Consider the following 11,989-nt stretch of genomic DNA (forward strand, 5'->3'; position numbering starts at 1 on the left):
AAGGGTGGGCAATGGGGGTCAAGTGACTTGCCCAGGGTCACACAGCTGGGAAGTGGCTGAGGCTGGGTTTGAACCTAGGACCTCCCGTCTCTAGGCCTGACTCTCAATTCACTGAGCTACCCAGCTGCCCCCTTTCCTTGACTTTTGAAGTGTACCTTGCTTCCATCAAAGCCCGGCTTAGATGCTCGCTTTTCATCTCTCCTTTCCCCAATATTACCTTTTTTTTGTGTGTGTGTGTATAATGTCCATTTATTGAACTGGGTATGCACTATTTCCTCTGATAGATTATAAAGTTCTTGAGGGCAGAAATTATTTCATTCATTTTTGACTTTGATTCCCTGGCATAAAGCTTGGCACACAGTAATGATTGATTGATTCTTACAACAGTCCTGGGAGATTAGCATTAATGTCCTCCTTTTGTAGATGGGGAAAATGAATTACAGAGAAATGGCACCATGCCTGTGACTACACACCTAGAGGTCAGTTATGGGCTCTAAATCTAAGTCAAAATCTAAGCCATCAAGTCCAGAATCAAGCTGCCAAGTAAATGACAGAGTTCTTGACTATTCCCAGGACAGTTGGAGACAAAGGGTAATAGAGTTCCATTTGAACAGAATGGCAATCTTTGTGCTTATATTGCCACATCACATTTAATGGTAGAAGAGTGAGTCTTCTGAGAAACATGGAAGAATAGAAGATGAGATTCCTTTGATCCAAGGAACTCCTTCTTCCAAGGCAGGTAACAGACCACTTCTCTGACACTTAAGAGTCTTAGAGAGTCTCCTAGAGAAGTGGGAGGAAGTGACTTTTTCAGGATCACAGAGCTTGCACTTGACAGAGTAGGCACTTGACCTCACAGTCTTTCTAGCTTTGGGGTCAGTCATTTCCTTTCTGGTCAGGAGACAGAAATAGCAAATGGGTCCCCTGAGCAAGGGCAGAAAGATGAGGTTCCCCCGGCACCTTGGGGCTGTATCTAAGAAAGAATGTAATGGGATTCTGAACAGGTTCTGAACAAGCATAGTTAATCAGCAAATATTGCTTAAGCAAGACGTGCTATAAGCCAGGCATCATGCTGGATGCCCTCTTGTTTTTAAACACCACTGGATGGGGGCCAGTACTTCCTACATTGTGTGTGCTGTTTAGTACTTCTTTTTAGGACCTGAGGTCAAGTCCCGCCTCTGTCTACTGGTTGAGTAACCCTGGGAAAAGCCTTTAATCTCTGAGGGCTCTAGGAAATAAGACTATAGGACTCTGAGAAGGTGCTGACCTTCCATCTTGTGTCCTTTGCTCTTTTGATTGAAATCAATGCGTAGTGCTTGGAATATGCTTAATAAATTCTAAGTTGATATAATTGTTTATCTTCCTTGGACCTACTGGGAAACTTCCCCACTAAAAGGTGGCTAGACTGGGCACTGGAGAAGATACAAAGTTTACCTGAGACATCATCCATGCCCTTAGGGGATTACACTCTAGGGATGGGGAGAAACAGTGTTTTGAATTGTGAAATTATCTCCTAAATTGTGGAGGGATTTAGATCTGCAGTGGTTAGGAGAGAGCCCACCTGGACAGCTTCTAGCCTAGAATTGAGGCTTTGTGAATTGTGAATACAGGGCTTTCTTTCTGGCTTTCCAGAAACCTGAAAGTTCAAGGATCCCTCATTCTCCAGATCATTATTGGTGGAGAAGATGAGGGAAAATCTGTCCTTGTCCAAAGATGGATCATTTGGTTTCCCCAAATTTGTGGAGGTCAAATTCTGCTGGGAGGTGGAGGTAGATAACTCCTTGTTCAATGTCAAATCTGTTGCCTAATCCCTAGAGGATCTGGAGGAGAGGATGGTGGTTGCACATATGACTTTACCAGAAATTGAGATCAGCCTGAAGATATTGCCTAAACTCTAGGGCTTAAGAACACACTGTCCTTGAACCTGGGCAAAAGTTGGAATCCATCTTGTTCTGCACTGCAGAGGGATATGGGGCTCAAGGAATACCTCTGGGCTGTTGAGGAGGGGCCTTTGAGCTCAGAAAGTCAGGAAGCCATCCATCTGTGTGCTGGTTCATCTTTTCCACAGCCCTTGCTTGACACAAGGACCTTCATCTGAAGGGAAATATAATAATAATGACTAACATTTAAATAGTACCTACTATCTGCTAGGTACGATGGTATATACAATTATTATCTCACTGGATCCACACTACAGTCCTGAGGCACAGGTGCTATTATGATCCTCATTGATGAGGAAACTGAGGCACACAGAGGTTAGTGACTTGCCTAGAGTTTAAGTGACTTAGGTTTGAACTCTCACAGTGGAAGGTGTAGCTTTCACTTCTCTCTAGTCCACCATCAGCTCTAGGTCTCCATTGTCACCCCTCATTGACAGTAGTTTCAGAGCTATTTATAGGTAACTCTGTAGAGAAGGTGTAAAAGGTGTCACCAAGGAGCTATATGTGAGGAAGAGAGGCTGGGCTATCCACACAGTGGGGGTGAGGGATGGCAGGTGGATGGCGAGATGTGCCATCAGAGAGATGTAACATCCTTTAAAAGGTCAAGAGAAAGAGTTTGAGCTGGTTGTGTGGTGAAGGTGAGAGATGATGGGTGTGTGTTCAGGATGCTTACTGGTACCCTTGTGATGTTAAGAGAAAGAGAGAAGGCCCTTTATCACACCAGAGAGACTCCCTCTGATGAACTCATGGGAGAACAAGGGCAAAGATTAATGAATGAAGGAAGGAAGGAAGGAAAGAAGGAAGGAAAAATGCCTTGGCAAATACACGCACACAAAAACCAAGATGGTCCTTGCCCTCAAGGAGCTCATATTCTAATGCAGGGGGAGATGACATAAGTTCGGAAGGCATGGATGAATTGGAAGAAGCATCTAAACTGAGGAAAGTATAGATATCTAAGAGTATTGAGGAGGAAGGAAGGAGAGAAGCATTTATTGAATACCTACTATGTAACAGGCACTATGCTAAGCACTTTACAATTTTTATCTCATTTGATCCTCACAACAATGCTGAGAAGGAAGTGCTAGTGTTATTCCCATTTTACAGGTGAGGAAACCGAGGCAGAAGTGAAATGACTTACCCAGGGTCCCATAGCTAGCAAATATTAGAGGCAAGATTTAACTCTTGGTCTCTCCACTCCAAATTCAGCATGCTTTCAATATCTCTGTATTTCTAGAAGTAGTTTTAGCAGTATTTGAGATAGCATTAGATTAAGTAAGAAGACTTTTCTGCCACTAAATCTCAGTAGTTCTCTTCAATATTTCTCACATCTGCCTCCTCCCATTCATGACCATTACTATAATTCCAGTCCAGGTAATCTCACTGGATTCTGAAAGCCTCCTTCTAACTTGTCTCTCCGATTCTCTCCAATTCATCCTCTGGCCAGACTGATCTCTCTAAAGCATCACTTGGATTAGTTGAGGTCACACCTAGCCTACAACCATTAATGTCTCCCCATTGCCTGTGGATATTAATAAAGGTAACAATGATCATGATGATTCACATTCCTAGAATTCTCCAAGGTGCTTGAAGCTCTTTCTTCCCAGTCACCTAGTGCTAAAGGAAGGTCAAATTTAATTCCCATTTTATAGAGATGAACTCCATGAGTTGAGGTGATGCATCTTACAAGTGGCTATTGGTTAGCCCCAAGACTCAAATCTGGAACTGCTTATTTAGTACAATCTGAGCCCACCCTGACCTTCCACCTCTTACTTTCTTCTCATTCCCTTCATATGCCCCATACTCTAGACCAGTGATGGTGAACCTATGGCACAGGTGCAAAATATGGCACATAGAATGCTCTCTGTAGGTACTCAACCACCCTCCCTCTCCACCCTCTACCCCCAGAGTTCTTAACTAGAAAGGCAGAGAGACTCAGGTGAAGCTGCTCCCTTCCCCCTCTCCACTGCACCTGATAACATTTTTTCACATTGCCTACCCCTCTGCCCAGCAACCCAATAGGAGCACACAAGGTATAAGGTGGGTGGCTCACAGGTGGCAGAGCTAGAAGGGAGGGGAGCACTCAGGCTACTTCCCTACCCCTCTCTATATTCACTTCACCCACCCCTCTACTCAGCAGCCCAATGGTAGCACTTTCTCCCTTCCCAGTGTGGGGTAAGAGAGGGAGCAGGGTGCACTCAGCATGTGGTGGTGGGGAGGGGCACTGCACTGGTCTGGGAGGTGGGATGGGACTGGGACCTGGCACAACATCTCTAAGAGGTTCAATATCACTGCTCTAGACAATTTCATTACTTATTATCATTCCTCTGGCACATCCTGACTTTCTCCCCCCCCCCCCCCCCACACCTTGGCTCCTATCCTTCCCAACTCCTTGGATGCTCTCCCTTCCTGAATCCTTTGGGCATTCTGGATATTGGGCTGGTGGCTGGGAAAACAGAGTTCTAGGCCTGTATTTCCTTTGAGCCATACCCCAAAGTCCAGGAGGTCAGTCTTCTGGTGTGAATGGGTTTGTGATGATAAAGACTTTCATCATAGAAGACAGAGTCTAGTTGAGAGTCTATACATGATGAGTTCCCCAATTTCTGAAGGTTGAGAATTATATCTAATATTAGCTGTATTTATATGTCACAATAATAATACAACTGTAATCATAATATTAGAATATTATCACAATATCTTTAATTATATAAATTATGTATTAATATAATAATCACTGTTAAATGCAAGCTTCTTCTTCTTGTCCTTTCCCTTCCCCCTCTGACTCTCCAACTCCCACATCCTTTCTATTGTGCCATATAAAGCTAGGAAGGATTTAGACTGCTAGGTATTTCTAATTTTATAGATAAGAGAAACTGAGGCCCAGAGAGGCAAATGAATTTGCCACAAATCACAAAGCCAGTAAATCACAAGATTATTAGCTTTTGAGATAGAAGGAACTTTAAGATTCCTCTTGTCTCCTTTTATAGAGGAGAAACTGACTCAGAGACAGGAATCAACCTACCTATGAACATAAAGCTGAGGGATATCAAAGATGGGATTTGCTCCTCGTCTATCTGATTTCACAACTGACAAATTCCAGAGACCTTGCTTCTAAGAGGTGGGAGATATTCGGAAACAATCCAAGATGTTCACTTTTCTGAGAGAGGAAATAGTAGAATGCCGTTTTCCCTAGGATTTTTATTTCCCAGAGAAAGAAAGATTGAGTTCAGATTTGGAGTTTCCTGGCATGTCAGGGCAACATCTCTGCCCCTCTGGCTTCGGTAAATATTTTGAATTTTAATGGTAAATGTGAATGTAAGGAAAAAGTCTAAGAAGCTTCTACCAAAATCCTGGGAGAAGAGAAAGCAGTGTTTCAACAGTCAGACTTCAAATCTTCACTGGTTTAGACCTGAAAGGGAAGGGTCCTCCCAGCTCACCTAGGCCAACCCCCACCTGTCACAGATAGGGAAACTCTTTGATCTGTTTGACAGATTTCCAGCTGTCCATGAAACATACTGTTGTTTGGATGAGATGGGTGAGTGCATCCACACTCTTTCATATGGCTCCCTGAGGATGCTGGCCAGCCACCATGAAATTAGTGGGGTTTGATCTTGGCACAAGGTGCTCATCTAAGACTTGAAAGAAGTAGTTAGGAAAATCCATGCGCTGAAACATTTAAGATATGCTTTGTGGTCTCCCTTTTGTGTGATTGTCAGCCAGGATGCATCCCGAGGAAGGGAGCCTGCCAATTCCCTGCCACAGATAGAGAATTTATGGATACCAGGGGGATTTCCTATTTGAGATCTGAAGGGGAGTATTTTTCCCTGTTTTTTCCCCATCGAACACTCAGCAAAGGTCAGCTGATAAACATGGATGAAATTGGGGGTGGAGGGTGGGGGGTTGGGGGGATTCACAGCTCCATCCCACAGTGTTGGGTGGATGAATGAATGAATGAAAAAAAGCATTTATTAAGCACTTGCTAAATGCAAACCATTACGCTTAGCCCTGGCAACATAAACCTAAAAGCAATAAAGTCCCTGCTTTTAAGGAGTCCACTTTCCAATGGGAGACAACTCCTTTAGCAGGGCTGATAGAAAGGCGCCCTAGTCCTTAACAGCAAAACAGATGGTCAATGCTTCCTTGTTCTCCTGGTAACCCTTCCTTCTGTTTTCCATTGTTCAAGCCACATTTTATTGACACGTAGCCTGAATGGACTAAGGACTTCACTCTAAGGTGAGGTTGAATGTAGCTCTGCTGAGGATCCCGGGATTTGTACTCAAAGGCCCTTGGGGGGGGGGGGGAGCAAGCCTGTGACATTTTGACAGAGGCTGATGCCAAGAATGGGGGGTCCTTGCCCAAGCTCATACAGCGAATGAATGATAGAGCCGAGTCTCTGCTCTTCAAAGCCAGGGTGCTCTCTCCCCTCTGAAGTGCGTAAGGTCCTGTCCCTTTCCTATGTGAAGCGTCTGGCTGCTGAAAGGGGGAGATCAGACTAAATGCACTCAAATACATGTGTCTGATAGGCATCTTATATGTACACACATACCTGGTGTTTTTTCAAAAGAAATCATTACCTTCCTTCTTAGTAACAACTCTAAGATAAGAGGACAAAGGCTAGGTAAATGGAGTTATGTGACTTGCCCAGGATCACACAAGCAGGAAGTGTCTGAGGTCACATTTGAACCCAGGTCCTCCAGATTCTACGCTTTGTTCTCTATCTATTGTGCCACCTAGCTGCCCTCCTACATGGTATTTAAATTTTAAAAAAATTTCAGTTCCAAATTCTCTCCCCCCCTCTTCTCCTCCCCCTACCCACTGAGAAAGCAAGAAATGTGACACCCATTATACACAGGCAGTCATGCAAAACATATTTTCACATTAGCCGTGTTCAAAAAAAAAAAGAAAGAAAGACAGAAAAGAAAAGAAAAAGAAAGTAAAAAAATGCTTTCATCTGTACTCAGAGTTTATAAATCATCTCTTTGGAGATGAAGAGCATTTTTCACCATAAGTCCTTTGGAATTGTTGTGGATCATTGTATTAATCAGAGTAGCTAAGTCTTTTGCTATAGATCTATTACTGTGAACATTGTTCTCCAAGTTCTGATAATTTCACTTTGTATCAGTCCATATAAGTCTCAGGTCTTTCTGAAACCATCTCCTGCTTCAGCACAATAGTATTCCATCACAATCATATGCCATGTATCCAGTGATAATACATGTACAATACATGTACATGTACAGTGGAATTGCTTGTCAGCACTGGGAGGGGGAAGGGGAAAGGGGAGGGAGACAACATGAATCATGTAACTGTGGAAAAATATAAAAAACCACACACAATCATATACCATAACTTGTTCAACCATTCTGTAGTTTATGGGTGCCCCTCTCAGTTTCCAATTCTTTGCCACCAGGAAATGAGCTATTATAACTATTTTTATCCATATAATTCCTTTCCCTCTTACTTTGACCTCTTGAAGGTACAGACCTAATAGTGGTATTAAAGGAAAAAGGCTGAGTAAGGATATTCTGAGCCAACTGATTTTATTGTGAGAGTTTCATGTCACACTAGTCAGGGTCTACAGATCAATCAGCATGGTCTGAGGCCCTGAGCATTACAGCTGACAGACTTTTATTTTAAGATTTTTGTTTAATTAATTAATTTAGAACATTTCCCTATGGTTATAGGGTTCATGTTCTTTCCCTCCCCTCCTCCCACCCTCTCACATAGTCGACGCACAATTCCACTGGGTTTTGCATGTGTCATTGATCAAGATCTATTTCCATCTTATTGATATTTGTGCTAGCGTGTTCATTTTGAGTCCATATCCCTAATTATATTCCCATCTTCCCATGTGATCAGGCAGTTGTTTTTCTTCTGTGTTTCTACTCCCGCAGTTCTTCCTCTGAATGTGAATAGCATTTTTTTTCTCATAGGTCCCTCATAGTTGAGCTGACAGACTTTTATAGGATGCAAAGTGATACAAGAAGTCAAGTAGGGGCTTCTTCTTCTAGGCAGTGCAGAGTGTTCCTTCCCATTGCTGAGGGAAGGGAAGAAGGGTTTGACATGATTAATGATGCCATACAAGGCACCACAAAGCCACAAACCATAATAAAGCCACAGGAAAGATAGTTTGGGTGTCACTTCTAGGTTAAGGAAGAAGGTCTTAAACCTGATGCCCTCCTGTCTTACAACATTTTCCCAGATGCTAATGCTTCCCTTGCCTAAGAACAAATGTTCTAGGATGTTGGTGACAAGGTGCTCTGAGCCAAGGGAATGCTGTAACACAGTTGATGGATGGGTGGTGAAGGGCTGTTCCCCAGAAAACTAAGATTACACCTATGACAAGTTCACACTATGATTATGATTATTCTAATTGTTGATTGTTACATCCAGTTTTCAATCAGCTAATAAATGGAACTAGTATTATTAAATCACCAATTACAAGCTTAACAATTTATCAGTTACAACAGAACAAATTAATTACAAGAATGGTTAGAAACTAATTAAATGTACATTTCTCCTTACAGTATTACTGGCTCAAAGGCATGCACAGTTTTATAGCACTCGGGTAGAATTCTTTTTTTTTTTTTTTTTAACCCTTCACCTTCTGTCATTAAAATCGATACTGTGCATTGGTTCCAAGGCAGAAGGGCATTAAGGGCTAAGCAATGGAGGTTAAGTGACTTGCCCAGGGTCACACAGCTAGGAAGTGTCTGAGACCAGATTTGAACCTAGGACCTCCTGTCTCTAGGCCTGGCTCTCAGTCCACTGAGCCACCTACCTTCCCCCATGAGTATGGTTCTAAATTGTTTTCCATAATACTTGGACCAGTTCCCAACTCCATCAATAGGGCATTAGTATACCTATTTTTCCACATATCCTCCAGCATTTTCCTTTTTGGATATCTTAACCAATCTCATAGATTTGAAGTGGTATTTCAGAGTTGTTTTAATTTGAATTTTTCTCATGATTAATACTTTATTGCATTTTATATGCCTGTCGATAGCTTTATTTTATTCCTCTGAAAACTGCCTGTTCATATCCTTTGAACATTTATCAATTGGGAAATGGTTCTTATTTTTATAAATTTGACTCATTTCCCTATATATTTGAGAAATTAGACCTTATCAGAGAAACTTACTGTAAACTGCCCCTCCCCCAACTTTCCTGTTTTCCTTCTAATTTTGGCTGCATTGATTTTGCTTGGGCAAACCCTTTTTAATTTAATGTAATCAAAACTATCCACTTTTCCTTCTATGATGCTATTTTTCGCTTATTTGGTCACGAATTCTTCCTTTGTCCATAAATGTTACAGGTAATTTTTTTCCATGCTCCCCTAATTTGCTTATAATATCACCCTTTATGTCTAAATCATATTACTGATTTGAGCTCATTTTGGTATATGGTGTGAGATATTGATCTATGCCTTGTTTCTGCCAGATTACCTTCCAATTTTCCCTAGTAATTTTTGTCAAATAGTGAGTTCTGGCCCAAATGACTGAGATTTTTAAGTTTATGAAACACTAGGTTGTTGTGGTCCTTTATTTCTCTATTTTGTAACCTAATATATTCCACTGATTGTCCACTCTATTTCTTATCTAGTACTAGATTGTTTTTGATTATTATGATTTGAATTATAGTTTAAGATCTGGTACTGCAAGGCCAGATTCCTTCATTTTAAAAAAAGATTAATTCCATTGATATTCTCAACCTTTTGTTCCTCCAGATGAATTTTGTTATTGTTTTTTTCCTAGCTCAATAAAATTATATTCTTTGGTATTTTGATTGGTATGGCACTGAGTGAGAAAATTAATTTAGGAATATGTGGTATTTCAAGGCTGAAATTCATGTATGGAGGAATGTCTTTTGCTTAATAAATAGATGTCATCTGGGAAGATTAAAACAAAATACTTGGGAGGGAAAGGAAGGAAATAGTAAGACAACAAGCAACTGTCCCCAGTGGATTCAAGTCACAAGACCCAGACAAACCATAGTCCCATTCCCTGAAAGAATTAGAGGCTGTCATCGTTTTAGTTCTAGGAAGGATTTGGAAAGGTCATGAAAAGCAAGAAAGCTACCACAGGATTAGAGAAAGGCACAAGTTTTGATTTGGATTGAATGAAGGAACAAATGTTTATTAAGCATCTGCTATACCCCAGGTACTGTGCTCAGCATTAGAAGTAGAAATACAAAACTAAGATAGTCCCTGCCCTTAAAAAACTTATATTCCTATGAGAGGAGATAATACATGGAAAGGACTGGTGATCATGAAAGAGAGTTTTGTTCTGCAGCCTTAGTGGTGGCTAGACTGCATTAAGAAAACAGCCTGGAAGCCTGTAATGACTATCGTTGAGAGGGAGATTACTATCTGATCAGAGCCTTAGGCATTCATGCAGGTTGCTTAGATGACTGGTAGAAAATGAAGAAAAAACTGAATGGCCAACTACCCAGCTCTCCTTCTCCCTCCACCTCTGTCAGTAGGAACTGGTGATTTGTTCTCTGCTTTTGAGCTAAGCTTCTCCTTTATACTGATGGTTACTTTTTCTCTCTATAAAAGTTTGGTCAATTATGATGGTCATTTGCACTTTGTCTTAACTATGGCTTGAGAGTTTATAGGTCCTGCTTGGTTGGGTAACTCTTTAAGTGTTAACAGCTGGAAGTTCTTAATTCCTTTTGGGAGTCAATTATACATATCCTGGGGGCTTGCTGAGCAAATGTTTAAGAGAAGGGAAGGGAAGTGAATAAACATTTATTAAAATCTGATTAGGTAAGTGCCAAGCACTACATACACAAGTGCTTACAAATATCTCATTTGATTCTCATAATTGAAGTAAGTACATTATTTTCTGTATTTTATGGTTGAGGAAACTGAAGCAGACAGGAGAAAAGTGACTTGCCCAGGATTGTACAGCTAGAAGGATCTGAGGGTTGATTTGGACTTAAGTCTTCTTGACTCCAGGATCAATAATCTCTCTACTAAGCTACTTAGCTGCCTCTAAATGATAAGAAACAAGGGAAGGAAAAACATGATGGAAGAACCCTAAAATTGAATTTGGGCATTCACTTTGGCTCCAGAACTGGTCTTAATTAAGAATAAGGATGAGGGGGCAGGTAGGTAGCACAGTGGATAGAACACCAGTCTTGGAATTGGGAGGACCTTTCGTTCAAATCTGACCTCAGATGTGTGACCTTGGGCAAGTCCTTTAACCCCATTTGCCTAGCCCTTGCCCTTCTGTCTTTGAACTGTTACTAAGACAGAAAATAAGGATTTAAAAAAGTGTGGCTGAGAATGCCAGCTCAGCCCCAAGTATGAGCTGGCATTCTCAGCCACACTTTTTTGACTTGACCTAACCTAAGAGAATGGCCCAGGTTGAACCAAGGGAGGGGAAAGACAAAGGGACTTGAAAGAATATCCCATATTGAATCTAGCTCAGTAGGGAGAGATAGGACTGGTCTATGAGGATTTTAATTTTGTCCTTTTTCTGGTTGGAAGAGTGAAGAGAACAGAGACTCCTGGTGATCCATAATTTTCCCTAGTTTACAAGGGAAAATTTTGTCTGTGATGCCTTCTTTCTTTCTTTTTTTTAATCTTGGGAGTTTTTAATGTTGGGAATTCTTTCAGTACTAGTTTTTTGTATCTATTAAGCAAATTTTTTTCACTACTGTGCAAGCATGTATTAAATTAGTATTATAAAAATTAATTCCAATCTTAGATTTTTCCTGAATTAAAATTTAAGATTTTTTTTTAATTTTATTTTATCTTTATTTTTTTTAACATTTATTAATAATCATTTTTAACATGGTTACATGATTCATACTCCTATTTTCCCCTTCACCCCCCGCACTCCCCCCACCCATGGCCGACGCACTTTTCCACTGGTTTTGTCATGTGTCCTTAATCAAGACCAATTTCCCAATTGTTGGTGGTTGCATTGGTGTGGTAGTTTCGAGTCCACACCCTCAATCATGTCCGCCCCGACCCATGCGTTCAAGCAGTTGCTTTTCTTATATGTTTCCTCTCCTGCAGTCCTTCCTCTGAATGTGGGTAGCAT

Source organism: Gracilinanus agilis, chromosome 6 (assembly GCF_016433145.1).
Source record: "Gracilinanus agilis isolate LMUSP501 chromosome 6, AgileGrace, whole genome shotgun sequence".
NCBI lineage: Eukaryota > Metazoa > Chordata > Mammalia > Didelphimorphia > Didelphidae > Gracilinanus > Gracilinanus agilis.